Here is an 18,023-nt window from a genome sequence, read left to right on the forward strand (position 1 = left end):
AATTAGCATGGGCTAAACCAAAATGCCAAGCAACCTTATTGAAGATCCAATCTTCCAAATTGGCCAGATAAGTGAAGATCGATGGGGGTCCCTCCGTTGCTTTCCTTAGACACCAATAAATTGGTCAGATTAGCTAACGAAACTAATTAAATAATTACCTCTCAATTACTTATCTTAGACACTAATAGGTCAATTGGTCCAAATAGGTTAGCTCAAGTGAATCATGCTCAAGCTATTGAGCTGAATTAGGTCCTTAGGTTAATTGATTTTGCATATGGAATTTAATCGATTTGATCAACAATAATTGTATGATCATATAATTTAATTGGTCTAATCGTAATCAACACTTGACTTGGTTCGATCAATTACTTAATCAAATTAAATCTATAATATTCAAATCAAAAACTTTAGATGCAATTTAATTATATGACCTAATTTTTGATTTTTTTTATAACCAAAATCCTCATACATAAATACAAATTTTAATTTTTAAAATTAAATTTTAGATCTAAATTCTTTGTATAAAAGATAAGTTTGAAATCATAAAATTAATTTTCATATTTAACATACAAATATATATCTTATATATGTATGTAAAATTCAGATCTAAATAAAAATTTAGATCAATACATGATATCATATATCTTATATACAAATCATGAATCATATTGATAATAACTTTGTGACCTAAATATGCAATCATATATTTCATATATAAATCATGAATTAGATCAAATAAAATTTTAGATTTAGCATGCATCTACATATCACATAATTATGAACTAGAAACTGTTTTAGAATAAAATTCAGGTCCATGCATGCTTTCACATGTCAACTATATATTTTATAATTAAATTTAAAATAAATTTTAGATTCAAAATATTCATCTATACATCTCATGTACCAAGAAAAAAATCAGATTTTAAAACTCTTTTCAAAATATATATATCAATTTCATACATATGAAACTCGTGGCTCTGATACCACTATTAGATTTCGATATTGGGGCATGCATGTATGTTTTAATTTTTTTTTTTCTAAACATAGCAGTGGCATAGAAGATTAAAACTTTTTTAATCTATTTCATACATATATAAAATATAAACCACAAGGATCTACTTCATATGCTGAAATTGAACATATGCTGAAATTGAATATGTGATCGAATTACATACCTGTTTCGCAATTCTTTTCTTCAAATCTGGATCTGAAAGAGAAGAAGCTTTTTCTTAGCCATGCAAATGCCCAACCTCTATGGATATCCACTTAGAATTTACTTGGAACAGTCCTCTTTAAATTAATTTTTTTTCTAAAAAAAATCAGTCTGCGAATCTGAACGAAACCTAGATCGCGATCAACTCTTTGATCATTTTTTTGATCTTTTTTCTTCTCTTCTTCTCTTTCTTTTTCTTTTCTAGATTATGAAGCAATCAAAAACTAAAATCCAGCAATCAAGTGGAATGCCCAAACCCCTTTTGGGCGTGAAGATGGAGGACGTCCAAGATGATGGACGTCAGACCTCCAAGGGTGAAGAGAGGGGAGAAGAAAAGAGGGGCGTGGGGCTGCTGGTTGAAGTATCTTGGGATTTTAGGGGAGGTCTCTTTAAATAGACATAAGGTTTGAATCCTATTCAAAACCAAACAAGTACTTAATACAAGTCCTACTTGCATTATGTTTCCTTATTCCTTTAGTTATTTGACTTTCTTTAGAAAATTAATTAGGTGCCAACTATTGGAGCCCTTGCACCCACAAAAACACACCCCACTTTGCACCCATGGGACACCCAAAGCTGATCTCACACGCTCACCAATTGATGGACACGCCCAACTTGATCAAATCAAGTGGCGCTCAATCAAAACTATCAAGAAAAATAATTAAGGACTTAAACCTTTAATTCATTTGATCTAAAATCTTAGGCACCCAACAATTAGAGTCCAATGAATCTAATTCATTTAGGTTATTAGTAGGTAATTAAATTTAAATTAATCTTATCAAATAAAAATTTAAACATAAAGAAAAATTAGATCCAACCATGTGCTAGCAAGGTTACCCTGAACCCAATAGGATTTCTCTAAATCCAATTGAGACTTCATAAGCCTAATTGTTTGTTCCAAATCTAATCCCTTTATTGTGTGACTCCATAGGTTCAATTCTATCTGGTAGTGAGATATCAATGATCTCTATCATTGTATCATTAAAACTCTTTTCAATGAGTCAAAATAATTTCACTCTAACTCATCAAGGATTATCGATCCTAAGCAATCTTAGTGAGCTCTCATAATCTATCAGTGACACCTAGCAGTTTGTAGTGGCAACCCAGTAGAACCAAAAACGAATCTCAAAGTATAGTTAACATGTGATTCAGTCTCTCTATCGTGAGTTCTGACTAGATGGCAGATCATGAATAAATCATCAAATCTAATCATCAGTCATATGATAAATTCGATCAGTTCAAATCCAATTATGATCTTTATGAAAACTCTTTTCCATCAATCACACTACTATGGTCACAGACTCTCGGACTTAGCTTCTTAAATTACTACTCCTTTCTATTAAGGTCAATAGATTCTATCTTGATGCGCATCCTACTCCTACAGTAGACCAACTGTCGTCAAGATCTACTATAAGGGCTCATTGAGACCATGTTTATGTATTAGTCAAACTCCAGCAGCCTCACTACGAGTAGTCATACCATGCAGATCAAAGGACTATTCACACAACTACAGTATCGAGATAATTACTGACAATCAAGTAGAAATCTAAGTGATCTCTCGTATGGTCACGTTCAGTACTAGTTGTTCTCTAACAACTATCCAAACTCATCGCTCAGTGTCTCTACACTATAGACCAGAGACTCATCTACCCTGAAAGAAGTGATCTGTGCATCAATCTATCCGGATCAATCATCATCCTCATGATGATACTATGATCGGGAGCATTTAGAAATTAAATATATTTCTCTAACTCTCAATATTTTGAAAATATGTATCAAAATATTAATTTCATGGATGATTCAAGGACACATCACACTTCAATAAAAAGTAAACTTGCTCTTTTATTGATCAAATCAATATATTAAGTACAAAATTGTATCCTAGCTTTATTACAATATATCAGCTATATTGGCTTCTATAATGTACATTTAACAGCCATGTACCTCACCTAACAGTTATTGATAATATGCACACCAATGCGTGGATAATTCTTTGCCCAGATGCTTCTCTAAGCATGTTGCAGCGACTTGGTCTCTAAGTCATGTGGGCTCATCTAATAGCTATTGACGACACTCCTTAGTTAAGTCCGACCCACCATTCACAAGCAGATGCAAGGCCATCATTGGATCCTTCACCTAACAGTTATTGGGTCCAACACCATCCTTGCCCTGGAGAAACTCTTTGTTAATAAAGTGGTTACGTGTTTCCAATACAACTGAACAATTTTAACCAGTCGAGAATAATCGACATCAGTAGCATGCCTGCACATCTACAACGGTGGAAGATCTATGAACTTAATATTTATGGAGAAGTCTAGATTTAGATCTCATCTAATCAGTCATCATATGATCAATCTAATTAGCATGGACTAAACTAAACCACCAAGTAATCTTATTTAGGACTCAATCTTCCAAATTGGTCAGGTAAGTGGAGATCGATGGAGGTCCTCCTGTTGCTTTTCTTAGACATCAATAAATTGATCAGATCAACGAATGAAATTAATTAAATAATCATCTTTCAATTACTTATCTTAAACATCAATAGGTCAATTGATCCAACTAAGTTAGCTTAAGCGAATCAGACTGAAGCCATTGAGCCAAATTAGGTCTTTAGGTTAATCGATTCCATACATGGGATTCAATCGATTTAATCAACAATAATTGCTTGATCTTATAACTTAATTGATCTAATTTTAATCAATACTTGACTTGATTTGATTAATTACTTAAATAAATTAGACCTATTGTGCTCAAATCAAAAATTCTAGATACAATCCGATTACATGACCTAATTTTTTTTATTTTTCTATGACCAAAATCCTCATTCATAAAGATAAATTTTAGATTCTAAAATTAAATTTTAGATCTAAATTTTTTATATAAAAAGTAAGTTTTAAATCAAAGAACTAATTTTTAGATTTAACATCCAAGCATATATCTCATATATGTATATAAAATTTAGATCAAAATAAAAATTCAGATCATAATATGATGTCATATATCTCATATATAAATTATGAATGATATTGAAAATAATTTTTAGACCTAAATATATAATCACATATCTTATATATAAATCATAAATTAGATCAAATTAATTTTTAAATTTTATGCATGTATTTACATATCATATAAACATAAACTAGAAACAATTCTAGAACCAAATTCAGATCTATGCATGCTAACACATATCAACTATATGATCTAAAAATTAAATCTAAAATAAATTTTAGATTTAAAGTAATTATTTATATATCTCATGTATTAAAAAAATCAGATTTTAAAATTTTTTTTCAAAATATACATGTCAATTTAATGTATATGAAACTCGTGGCTCTAATACCATTGTTAGAATTTGGTGTCGGGGCCTGCATGTACATTTCAAAAAAAATTTTTCTAAACAATATAGTAGAATAGAAGATTAAATTTTTTTTTAATCTAAATCATATATGCTTAAAATATAGAATATAAAGATCTACTTCATTTGCTGAAATTGAACACATGCTGAATTTTATACTGAAATTGAATATGTGATCGAATCACATATCTATTTCATAATTTCTTTCTTTAAATCTGGATCTAGAAGAGAGTAGGTTCTCTCTTGGCAACACAAATACTCGACCCCTATGCGTATCCACTCAAAATCAACCAAAAATAGTCCTCTTTGATGTTGATCCTTCTTCTTTAAGAATAATCAGCCTGCGAATCTGAATGAAGTCTAGATCGCGATCAACTCTTTGATCTTTTTCTTCTTTTCTTCTCTTACTTTTCTTTCCTTGATTGTGAAGTAATCAAGAACTGAAAAATCAATAAGCAAAAAGATGTCCAAGCTCCTCTTGGACGTAGAGAAGTGGGACGCCCAACACCTTGGGCATTGGACTTCAAGAAGAGAAAAGAGGGAGAAGAGAGAGGGGGTGTGGGGAGCTTCTAAGGGAGGCATGGGTTATTAGAATTCAAAGCTAAGGAGCCTTAGAGAAGGCTCCTTTAAATAGGCATAAGGTTTGAATCCTATTCAAAACCAAACTATGACTTAATATAAGTCCTATTTGCATTAAGAATTTTTATTTTTTTAGTTATTTGACCCCTTTTAGGAGATCCTTTAGGTGCCAACTTTTGAAGTCCTTGAACCCACAAATACACATGCCATATGGCTGCCATAAGATGCCCCAATCAGGTCCACACACCCTTTCTAGTGTGTGCATGCCCAACTTGATCAAATCTAGTGGCACCCCATCAAAACTATTAAGAAAATTTCATAAGGGTTTGAACCCTTAATTCATTTGATCCAAAAGCCTAGGCACCCAATAATTGGAGCTCAATGAATTTAATTCATTTAAGTTATTAGTAGATAATTAAACTTAAATAAATCTTATTAAATAAAAAATTCAAATATAAAGAGAAAATTAGATTCAACCATGTGCTAGCGAGGTTACCCTGAATCCAATAGGATTTCTCTAAATCCAATTGAGATTTCATAAGTTCAATAGCTTATTTCAGGTCTAATCTCTTTGTTGTATGATCCTATAGATTCAATTCTATCTAGTAGTGAGATATACAATAATTTTTATAGTAGCATCATTGAAACTCTTTTCAATGGATCGAAACAATTCCACTCTAACTCATCAAGGATTGTCAATTTCTGAGCAATCTTAATGAGCTCTCACCATCTACCAGTGACATCTAGTAGTATATAGTGATAACCCAACAGAATCAAAAAAGAATCTCAAGGTGTAGTTCACATGTGATTCAGTCCCTCTATCATGAGTCCCGACTAGATGGTAGGTCATGAATAAATCATCAAATCTCATTATCAGTCATATGATAGATTCGATCAGCTCAAGTCCAATTGCAATCCTTATGAAAACTCTTTTTCACCAATCATACTGCTGTAGCCACAGACTTTCAAATTTAGTCTCTCAAATTTTATAAGACTACTTCTTTCTATCAAGATCGATAGATTGCATCTAGATATGCATCCTACTCCTAAGTAGACCAACTATCGCCAACATCCACTATAAGGACTCATTGAGATCATATTTATGTGTCAATCAAACTTCAACAGTCTCACTGTGAGCAATCGTACCATCACAGATCAATAGATTATTTACACAACTACAGCATCGAGACAATCACTAACGATCGAATAGAAATCTAAGTGATCTCTTGTATGGTCACGCTCAATATTAGTTGTTCTCTTATAACTATCCGCACTCGTTGCTCAGTATCTCTACACTGTAGATCAGAGACTCATCTATCCTGAAGGAAGTGATCTGTATGTCAGTCTATCTGGATCGATCATCATTCTCATGATGATACTATGATTGGGAGTATTTAAAAATTATATACATATCGCTAATTCTCAACACTTTGAGAATACGTATCGAAATGTTAATTTTATGGACGATTCAAGGATACATCATCCTTGAATGAAAATCAAACTTTTCCTTTATTGATCAAATTTATGAATTAAGTACAAAATTATATCTTAAATTTATTACAATATGTTAGTCATATTGGTTTCTAGGATATATATCTAACACTGGTAATAAGTTCTGAACTCGTTAGATCAGATTGGATCAGATCTAATGGTTAGATCTAATCTAGAGCATTGATATGATTGATGCAGATTTTATTATTTTCATATCTTAATCACATGTTTAATCATATTATAGATCATGACAAGATAGTTTAGATGAGATCTTATGTATGTAAAGTAGATTAAATTATTTAATCTATCATGTTCTGCTATAATATATTTAAAATTGTATGCATAGAATTGCTTAATTTTCCTTCAGAGTTACTCCGAAGGGATATGGATATAAGTATTCCTCCAATCTGAGATCACCAAGGTGACTTGCAAGTAACTTACTGTACTTTGGTGCCGGACTATTTGAATTTTTAATTTAGGATCGAAAGATTTTTGAGTACAGTTAAATACTTGTGAAGTCAGTGTGTGAGTCCAGATGGAATTGACCACTCCAAGAGATTGGAGAGAATGCTTTGTGTTTCAATTTAGTAAGACCTTAGCCAGGACAATCCTTGTGAGGAGTCACAGGATTTATTAAGTTGACACACATAATGGATGTACTGTTAAAAGTTGACAATTTAAACTTTAAGTCATCCTGAGTATCAAGAGTCAAAGGGATAAATTATACAGCAACCACATGCCAGTAGGTTCTGAGGATTGCTTTACATACATTTGACCTATTCAGATATCGGATACCATAGCTAGATGATTATTTTGATTGATACAAAAATTTGTTCTTATGCTACTGACTTAGGTTCGAACCTATAGGGTCATACACATCAGAAGTTTCTCTTCGATCAATTAGTAGATCAACGATTGAGAATCATCCAAAGGTAAAATCGTCAATACAATTGATTATTAACCCTGTGCAATAGTTGCAATAATAAGTATTAATAAAATTCAAGAGGATTAGTCAGTAATTAGATTACTGATTAGCTTAATTTGATTGAGCATTAAAGTCTGGATCAAGTCTAATTAAATTAGATTCAATTAGGTCAAGATCGATTAGATTATGAGACGACCTAACCATTAAGAAAAAATTAATCTTGATTTGATGAGGACTATGGCTCAGTTAATTCTTTGATTCGATCAAGTTTAATTGAGGCTATAGGAACCTAATTAGATTAGGCTCATTATAGTCTATTTAGGTCTAATTAAATTAGGCTTGGATAAAACCTAATTAAGGACTTAATTGACTAAACCCTAAAGTCCAATGTGATTGGACTATCGCCCTACGCCTCATCCCTTCTTTCCATGCATTTATTCATTGCACAAATTTGTTTGTGCGCTGAATATTCCATGCCAAAGCTCCTTGTAGTCACCCATTCCAGATAGGAAAGGTTGGTTAGGGTTTGAATTCAAAAGGTGTTTGAATTCGACCTAAACACTAACCCAATCTTATCTTGCCCGCCGGCTCCTTGAGAAGGGACTGCTTTGTGCGACGAAAGGGAGGTGTTCTCATATTATATTCTCAATGTCCCATGCTTTGTTCATCCTCTTTGATTTGAGAATGGAAGGGGATAAGCAGCATTCAAATTTGAATTCAAAGTTAGTTTGAATATAAACTAAACGATCCTTATCTCATCCCTTTTCTCTCTTGTTCAGTTAGCATAAAATACTTTGGTCTTTTGTGCATCGATTTTGAGGGCTATTCCACCGTAAGAAATCAGATAGAGAGAGGGGCTGAACATCCTTATGGGGCATAAGATCTGGGGTGGGCGGCAAGTCCTTGGCATGAGCATTGGAGGAAATCCAACTCCTTTTTGGGTGAGAGGCTTAGAATTGTTCTAGAATTTTTGGATGAGAAAAAATACAAGAGAGAAGAGAGTTCTTCACTGATTTTTTCTTCTACCATCCAGCTATTGGAAAATGTATCCTAAAGCCAATCATCTAAGTGGTAGATGATTGGAATTAAGTATATAAATTATCTAATAATAATAGTTATTTGGCGGGTTCTGTTGGAAAATATGTCCCAAAAATCAATCGTCAGCCTTTGACGGTTGAGCAATCTTGTATGGTAATTGATTTGTTAATAAATAAAATATGTTTGGCATTTTCATTATAAGCATTCATCTTCTAATGAACTCCGTTGTTATGATGAGGTCCTAAGGACTATTTAGATTCGATAAAGAGAAGATTTATCGATTAGTCCTTAAAATAGTTCACGACCAAATGATAGACTGTTAATAAGGACGACAGCTTCTATCGAGTATAGGTCACTGTAGGCCATATGGGTTGGTTGTCCTCTTAACCAAGGAGTGTGAAGATACTGGTATGGCATATAGGTGAGATGTAAGGGTACATCATCATTGAACATGACCAACTCCAGAGCATTCTGCTGTCGAGAATGACTCTGATGGGATATAGGTATAAGTGTCTCTTAAACCTGAGATTACCTTAGTGACTTACAAGCAACTCACTGTGCTTTGGTACTGGACTAACTAAATATTTAATTCAGTGATGGAAGGCTTCTGGGCATAGTCAAGTACTTGTGAAGTCAGAGTGTGATCGAGATGGGATTGACCACTCCAAGAGTTGGAGAAAAATGAGTCACTGTATTTCAATTTAGCAAAACCTTGGCCAGGATAATCCATCAGATGAATTTGATATTTTGAATTACAATGTGGACAACCTAATCAGAGTTGACAATTGAACTTTGAGGTGTCCTATGATCATTTTGGTCAAGGAGATGAATTATATGAAAACTATATCCGCATGGGTTCTAAGGATGTTGTTCTACACATTCGACCTATCCGGTCGTCGGATATCATTGCTAGATGGTCACTTCGATTGGTATAAAAATTTATTCCTATGTTATCAACTTAGATTTGGACCTATGAGGTCACACACATTAGAGTTCATGATCTGATCGGATGGTTGATCAACGATTAAGAATCGTTCTAGGGTTAAATGATCAATATGATTAACATTTAACCTAGTGCAAAGTTGTAGGAGGATCGATTTGTAATTCGATTGCTAATTAGCTTAATTTAATTAAGCCAATGGATTGAGATTAAATCTAATTAAATATAATTTAATTAGATTTAGTTTGAGCTTGATTGGATCAAGTCCAATTGATTTATTGGATAAGCCAAGTTCAAGAAAAAAACTAGTCCTAGTTCAATTAGGACTTGGGTCAACCTAATTTCTAATTTAATTAAAAAATTAAATCAGATTTAAATCTAATTTAATCTGATTAAATTAGATTTTTAATTAAGTTAAGATCTATTTTAATTGGGTTGATCTAATTTTGATTTAATTTGATTTGAGAAATCAAATTAAAACAAGTCATAAGATAAAATCCTAGTAAGACTAGGATTTCACCTTGCGCCACATAAGCCCCCCCCACGCCCTCTCTCTTATTCCACGCCAATCCCTTCTTATTTTATGCGACAAAAGACCTCTCCCAGGTCTTTTCTATATCCAAAAGGTTTTCTCTCTTCTTTCATACATGAAAAATGGTTGTGGATCAAATCAAAGTAGGAATAAGTTTGGATTTCAAATTCTATGAGATAGAGTTTTAGAAATCCAAAACTCTTTCCTTTCTGCACCAAATTTATCTATATTTTTTTTGAGACTTTTATGGCTTTTAGGGAACACATTGTGTATCCTTTGCTGGTGGTCCATGCATGAAAATAAGGAGGAGGCGCCTAAGAGTTGGGCACCCCTTATCTTGCCATGTTTGGATAAGCCTTGACTAGGTATTTGACCTAAACAAGGACTCTATCATATCTCTCTCTATAAAATGAGTTTGTTCATAAATTTTTGAAAAATATAGAGATTTGAGATACCTTTAGGACATCCAAAAATCAGAGAGAAAGACCTTTGGGTCATGGAGATATAATAGACACAAGACAGGGTGTCTAGGAGAGAGTAAAGAGAAGAAGAAGAGGGTCTTCTTCTAGGATTGTTAGTTTCATCTCTTTCCTTCCTCCATCTTTTATTTTCTAAGAGTGTCTTAGATCTAAAACTCATCTTCCTATTTTTCATCTTTGAAAGAGTCCAAATCAAGAAAAAGGAGGTACCTGATCAACCATCGAAGAAGGATCAGTACGGTACTAGCATACTGTGCTGATTTTCTGAAGCAAGACTTCTGATCGAGATTCGTGGGCTCGTGTGGATGACTCCTAGAGACCGGACGTATGTATGGTTTGCAACATCATCCTCAAGCCTGGATCAGTAAGGTTAGAATGTCTAACTTGCAAGATAATAGATCTGATCTATTGTTCAATACATACATTAGATGTAGTATAGAAACATGTTGATATGATCAACATGTAGTTCATGCACTATATACTTTAATTTTTAATTTAATGCTATGTAATAATTATGTAATAAATAATCTTGCTCTGATATCAATTGAAGAAACTAGATCTAGGATTTCAGGGTTAGATCTTAAAATTTTTTCAAGATCAGGCAGCGAAAGACTAAAATAAATCAAAATTTATTTTCTAAAATCAGAGAATCCCTAGATCTAAGATTCTATTACATGATTATATATACATGCTTAGATTATCTCTTAGATTAGATCTAATTTATAATCTGATTATTAAATCTAAAATTAAAATTTTAGATCAATCACGAACTGCAAGGTTGTCCTGCTGTAAGGTTTATCCCTTACAGTGCAAAGATTGTCCTAGTTCGTGTAGATCTATCTTTAATCATAAATTTATTAGATATGATCTAGATTAAATTTATAATTTATTAGATTTAAAAGATGTTTAAAACTAAAATAAAATCTTTTTGTTAATAATTTTTGTATAAAAAAATTATTTAAAGTTGAAATTATTTCAATTACATGAGCCTGTTTAGATTAGATCTAAAGTAGTTTCATGTTTATTTCATTTGCATCTTGATTATGAATCAAACATGCAATATGATTGATAGAACCATATTATAAAATTATTTTACAAACATGAAAATTATTTTTGAAGAGCTGAACCCAATCCTTAGCCCAAAACTTAATTAAGAATTAAGAAGTTGTTTTATTAGGTTCTAGGATTGTGAATTAAAGAACCTAAGACACAACCATAACACATTGGGTTAATGGGTTAGTGAGAATTAGGTCCATTAATTGGGTTAGACCTATGGTTGATTAAAGATGGACTTAATTAGAAAATTGACTAAATCTAATCAATTGTTGTCTTAGATTAGGTCCAGGATTTCTCTAGATCAATTACAATAGTTGTAGTTGGTCAAGTCCATATCTTTAACGAGAACCAAATGGACTTGATTCTTGGCTAAGCAGTATAGCACGAACTGTTAGGTTGATCTAATCGAAACTAATTAAACCAGATGGTGTCTAAGGTAAACCAGACTGATGGTTTTTAATTGGGAGCCTACTTACCTGGTCATTTTTGATGGTGTCTAAGGCAAGCTTTGGCTGACCCTCCCACTGATCGAACTTACCTGGCCTCTTGGTGAAATTATATTTTGATTGGATCACTTGACTATTCGAGCTGACCCATATCAGCTAGATAAAATAGTGTGACTGATTTAGGTGCTCTTAGACCAGCCCTTTTAATGGTCTCCCTTAAGCTGACTTAGTGAAGCCAGTGAGAGGATCATGATAAGCTGGTTCATCTGACCTTATCCTCTAAATCATTTAAATCCTCTAAAATTATTAGATCCTTAAAATGACAAAGTTATGAAGATAACTGAGTCATAGCCTCCTATTAAGGTGTTTGATAATGAGTCCATTAACTCAATAATCATTGCAGACCCAAAGGCCTGATGCTTGTTGACTAATAAAATTATCACTCATCATATGATGACTTGGAAGTATCTCTCTAATGGTGGTTAGGTGAGCCAACCAAAGTTGGGCTTAATCATTCGTTGGTTAGATGCACCAAGTATGGTCATGTTAATGGTTGGACCTAACCGGATCCTTACAGTGGAGGTCAAAGTCTACTGATTAGGTTTCTGAGGCAAAATTAAAATTACTAAAAATTGTTTAGAGAAATAATTGGTTATGAATCTACCCTTAGATGTACATGGATTGGCCAACTAAAGTTGGGCTTGTATGCAGTCTAAGTGGATTCTAGTATCCACTAAGGAATTAGGGTAATTCCTCGAATTAGAGGTAGAGGCTACCAATTCGAATAAAATAGTGAGAGAAACCTTTGTGTAAAGTCCAAATCTTTAGGTTTAATAAATCAATTACTAATTAGGTTATGATTTTCCTTTGAGCAGATATGGCCACTTCCCTATCGCTTCGATCATTGTTGGACAATGATAAGTTGGTGGGACCCAATTTTGGTAGTTGGTACCAAAAGTTGAAGATAGTCCTGGAGCATGAACGGATCCTATATGTGATAATAGATCCTGCACCTGAAGAGCCAGCTACCAATGCACGTGGAACAATTAGAGATACTTACCAGAAGTGGCTCAGTGATCGGACCACGGTGTGCTGTATCATGCTGGCTACCATGAGCGATGAGTTCAGTCACAGATTCAAGATGGCTCAGCCAAAGGACATGCTTCAAGTGTTGGAGGATGCCTTTGGCACACCCAATGACATGGAGAGGCACAAGACTAGTTGTGCCATCTTCAATGCCAAAATGCGGGTTGGTGCCTCTATCACTGATCATGTATTGTACATGATCGAGCTGATGGAATGATTGAATAAGCTCGATTTTCCCTTGCATGAGCAGCTTGGGAAAGATGCAATACTAAACTCGCTGCCCAAGTCTTATCTCCCATTCCTTACTCATTATGAAATGACAAAGTCTGAAGTGAACTACCATGGGTTACTGGGGTTGCTTTAGAACTTTTAGAAGGATCACCAACTCCACAAGGAGTCGGTGAACTTAGTGGAAGGTTCGTTTTCTGGTTCTCGACCCTTTAAAAAAGAGAAGAAGAACAAGAAGAAGAAAGTGAAAAAGGTGCAAGTTCAGGCTGGGACATCAGTACAGGGCCAGACCAAAAAGATCAAGTCCGATAAGAGTCAAGCTGAATGCTTCTTTTACAAGAAGCAGGGGCACTGGAAGAGGAACTGTCCCCAGTACATTGCCACCCTGGATCTGAACAGGAAGAGAAAATAGCAAGTTATTGCTGGGCAAGGTATTTATATGATAACTCCTTGCAATTTTTTTATTTATGATATAACTGACTCGGTATTGGATATCGGTAGCCCTTACCATATTTGCAATTCGTTGTAGGGGTTGCATGTCAATAAGAGATTCGAGCATGGCGAGAGGTTCCTGAACGTTGGAGATGGAAGACCAGTTCCAGTTCTAGCATTAGGAATCTTGAAACTTGTATTTGAATCCCATATCGTTGTTCTTAATGATTTTCATTTCTGTCTCAGTTTTTTTTTAAATATCATTTCTGTAGGCCTTCTGGCTAAAAATGATTATGAAATTTCAATAAAGAAATAAGTTTATAATATCATTATAAATGGTGTTACTATTTTTTATGGATATTTGAACAATGGTGTGTATATGTTATCACAACCTGTTAATGTAGTCTATTCAATTGGCAAGTATCCTAGATTAGATAGTATGTCAGATATCTACTTATGGCACTGTAGGCTAGGTCATATAAACAAGAACAGAATAAACAGGTTGACTCAAGAGGAAATCTTCGAAGTCAATGATTGTGAATCACTTCCAACCTGTGAGTCCTGTCTTCTTGGTAAAATGACCAAGTCACCTTTTACTGAAAAAGATGAGAGAACTACTGAGCTCTTGGGCCTAGTACATACTGATGTATGCGGGCCCATGAGCACAAGTGGTAGAGGTGGATATTTTTACTTCATAACTTTCATGAATGATCTATCTAGATATGGATATGTCTATCTGATGAAACATAAGTTGGATTCATTTGAAATGTTCAAACGATTCTGAAGTGAAGTAGAAAAATAAACTGGAAAGAGTATTAAAACTCTTCGATCTGACCAAGGAGGAGAATATCTTTCTAGTGAGTTTCTCACATATCTAGGAGAGAATGGGATTCTCTCCCAATGGATTCCTCCAGGAATACTACAGCATAATGGTGTGTCTGAAAGGAGAAATCGGACTCTATTAGACATGGTCCGATCCATGATGGGTTTTGCCAACTTATCGATATTCTTCTAGGGATATGCACTCGAATCGACCTGTTATCTGTTAAATAGGATTCCAAGTAAGTCTGTAATTAAGACTCTATATGAGATATGGATAGGGCGTAAGCTAGCACTTTCACACCTTAGTGTCTGGAGATGCCTGACCTATGTCAAATGATTAGTCACAGACAAACTTGGATCTAGGTCTGACAAATGTACATTCATCGGGTACCCTAAAGAGACCAAAAGATATTTTTTCTACCATACTGATGAACAAAAGGTGTTCGTCAGTCTTAAGGCAATCTTTTTAGAAAAAGAGTTCCTTGGTGAAGGAACTGTTGCCTCTAAGGTTGAATTTGATGAAGTTCAATAGGTAGAAGGACCGACACCAATAGCTGAACTTGAGTCAGATTTGATTAGATCAGATCCAGAGCCCAATGAACCAGCACCATTAAGGCAATCCGATAGAGTATCGCATCAACCGGACAGATACTATGATTTTTTGGTTCGAGATGGAGATCCCATTGAACTTGATGAGAATGATGAGGATCCGATCACCTATATAGATGCAATGCAGAGATCTGATTCTAAGAAATGGCTTGAAGCCATGAAATCCGAAATGGAGTCCATGAAGGTCAACGATGTATGGACATTGGTTGACCCACCTGATGGGGTTAAACCCATTGGGTGTAAATGGATGTTCAAAAGGAAAAGGGGTGCAGACGGAAAGGTGGAGACCTATAAAGCCCGTCTGATTGTCAAGGGGTATCGTCAACGTTATGGTATTGACTATGACGAGATGTTTTCCCCTGTGACAATGCTCAAATTCATTCGGATAATGCTTGCAATAGCTGTCCATCTGGATTATGAGATTTAGCAAATGGATGTAAAGATAGCTTTCTTGAATGGAGAGCTGACTGAAGAGGTGTATATGATACAACCTGAGGGGTTTACATCCACAGATGAGTCCAAGGTGTGCAAGCTTCAAAGATCCATTTATGAATTGAAGCAAGCTTCTCGGAATTGGAACATGCATTTTGATAAGATGATCAAAACGTATGGCTTCGTTAAGAATGGAGAAGAGCCCTGCATCTATAAATGGGCAAATGGTCCAGTTGTGGTGTTCCTTGTCTTAGTCGAAAATGACATCCCCGTACTACAGGGAATAAAAGTTTGGTTGTCATCGCAGTTCTCCATGAAAGATTTGGGTGAAGCATCCTACATCCTAGGGATGAAGATCTATAGGGATAGATCTAAAAAAATGCTTGAGTTATCTCAATCCATGTACATAGACACTGTGCTGAAGAGGTTCAGCATGGAGAATTTCAAGAAGGACTATCTACCGATAGGTCATAGAATTTCTCTCTCTAAGAAGGATTGTTTGACAACTCCTGAAGAGAGAGAGCGTATCAGTAGAGTCCCATATGCTTCGACCGTGGAATCTATCATGTACGTCATGACATGTACAAGATCAGATGTGGCATACTCACTAGGAGTAGTGAGTAGATACCAATATGATCCTGGAGAAAATCACTGAAAAGTGGTTAAAGCCATCCTTAAGTATTTAAGAAATACTAAGGATCAATGGTTGGTTTATGGCGAGTCAGATCTGAAACTTGTGGGGTTCACAGACTCCAGCTTGTAATCTGACCATGATGACAGCAGAAGCGTGTCGGGTTATATCTTTACTCTAAATGGTTGAGCTATCTGCTGGAAGAGTTTCAAGCAACATACTGTGGCGACTCTGTTTGTGAGGTGGAGTACATCGCAGCATCGGATGCCGTGAAGGAAGCTGTGTGGATGAAGAAATTCATCACCGAACTCGAAGTAGCACCCTTCCTCGATGGTTCGATCCTGCTCTACTGTGACAGCACTGGTGCCATAGCTCAGACGAAGGAATCCCACCAGCAGACAAAGCATATTTTGCATCGCTTCCATCTGATCCAGAAGATCATGGATCAAGGTTACGTCGACCTTCAAAAGATCGACAAAAAAGAAAACCTGGCTGACCCCTTCACTAAAGTCCTAGCGATAAAGGAGTTCGACAACCACAAGTCGAAGATAGGTATTAGATACTGTGCCAAGTGGCTTTAGGATAAATGGGAGTTGTTGGAAAATGTGTCCCAAAAATTAATCGTCAGCTTTTGACGGTTGAGCAATCTTGTATGGTAATTGATTTGTTAATAAATAAAATATATTTGATATTTTCATCATAAGCATTCATCTTCTAATAAACTCCGTGGTTATTATGGAGTCCTTAGGACTATTTAGATTCGATAAAGAGAGGATTTATCGATTAGTCCTTAAAACTATTCACGACCAAATGATAGACTGTTAATAAAGACGATAGCTTCTATCGAGCATAGGTCGCTGTAGGCTATATGGGTTGGTTGTCCTCTTAACCAAGGAGTGTGGAGACACTGGTATAGCATACATATTGGGAATAGTGTCCCAAAGCCAATCGTCAGCCTATTGACGATTGTGCTCTTTGTTGTATTAGTACATGAATTATAAATTAATAAAAGTTATTTTGATATTTTTCATCACAAATTATTTCATCTTCGAATGAACTCCTGTGTTGTGGTGAAGTCCTTAGGACTATTTAGACTCGACAAAGGAGGATTTGTCGTTTAGTCCTTAAACTAGTTCACGACCAAATGATATGTTGTTACCAAGGACAACAATGTTTATCAAGTATAGGTCGTTGTGTGCCATATAGGTTGGTTGTCCTCTTAACCAAAGAGTGTAGAGACACTGGTATGGCATACAGGTGAAATGTAAGGGTACATCTGCACTGAACATGATCGACTCCGGAGCTATCTCTGCTATCAAGATTTACTCCGATGGGATATGGATATAAATGTCCCTCCGATCTGAGACCGCCACGGTGACTTGCAAGCAACTCACTGCACTTAGGCACTGGACTACCTGAATTTCTAATTCAGTGACGAAAGGCTACTGGGTGTAGTCAAGTACTTGACTTATCAGTGCGTGTGTCAAGATGGGATTGACCACTCCAATTCAGGAGCTGTGTACAGTCATGTTTCAATTTAGCAAAATTTTGACCAGGGTAGTCCTAGTGAGGAGTCACAAGACGGATTGAGTTGAGCACGACTCGGATGATCTAATCAGGGTTGACAGTTTAACCCTGAGTCGTCCTATACACAGGGGTCAAAAGGGATGAATTATACAGTAACCATATTCACGTAGGTTCTGAGTATTGCGATTGTGACTATTCG

This window comes from Elaeis guineensis, chromosome 6 (genome assembly GCF_000442705.2).
Source record: "Elaeis guineensis isolate ETL-2024a chromosome 6, EG11, whole genome shotgun sequence".
NCBI lineage: Eukaryota > Viridiplantae > Streptophyta > Magnoliopsida > Arecales > Arecaceae > Elaeis > Elaeis guineensis.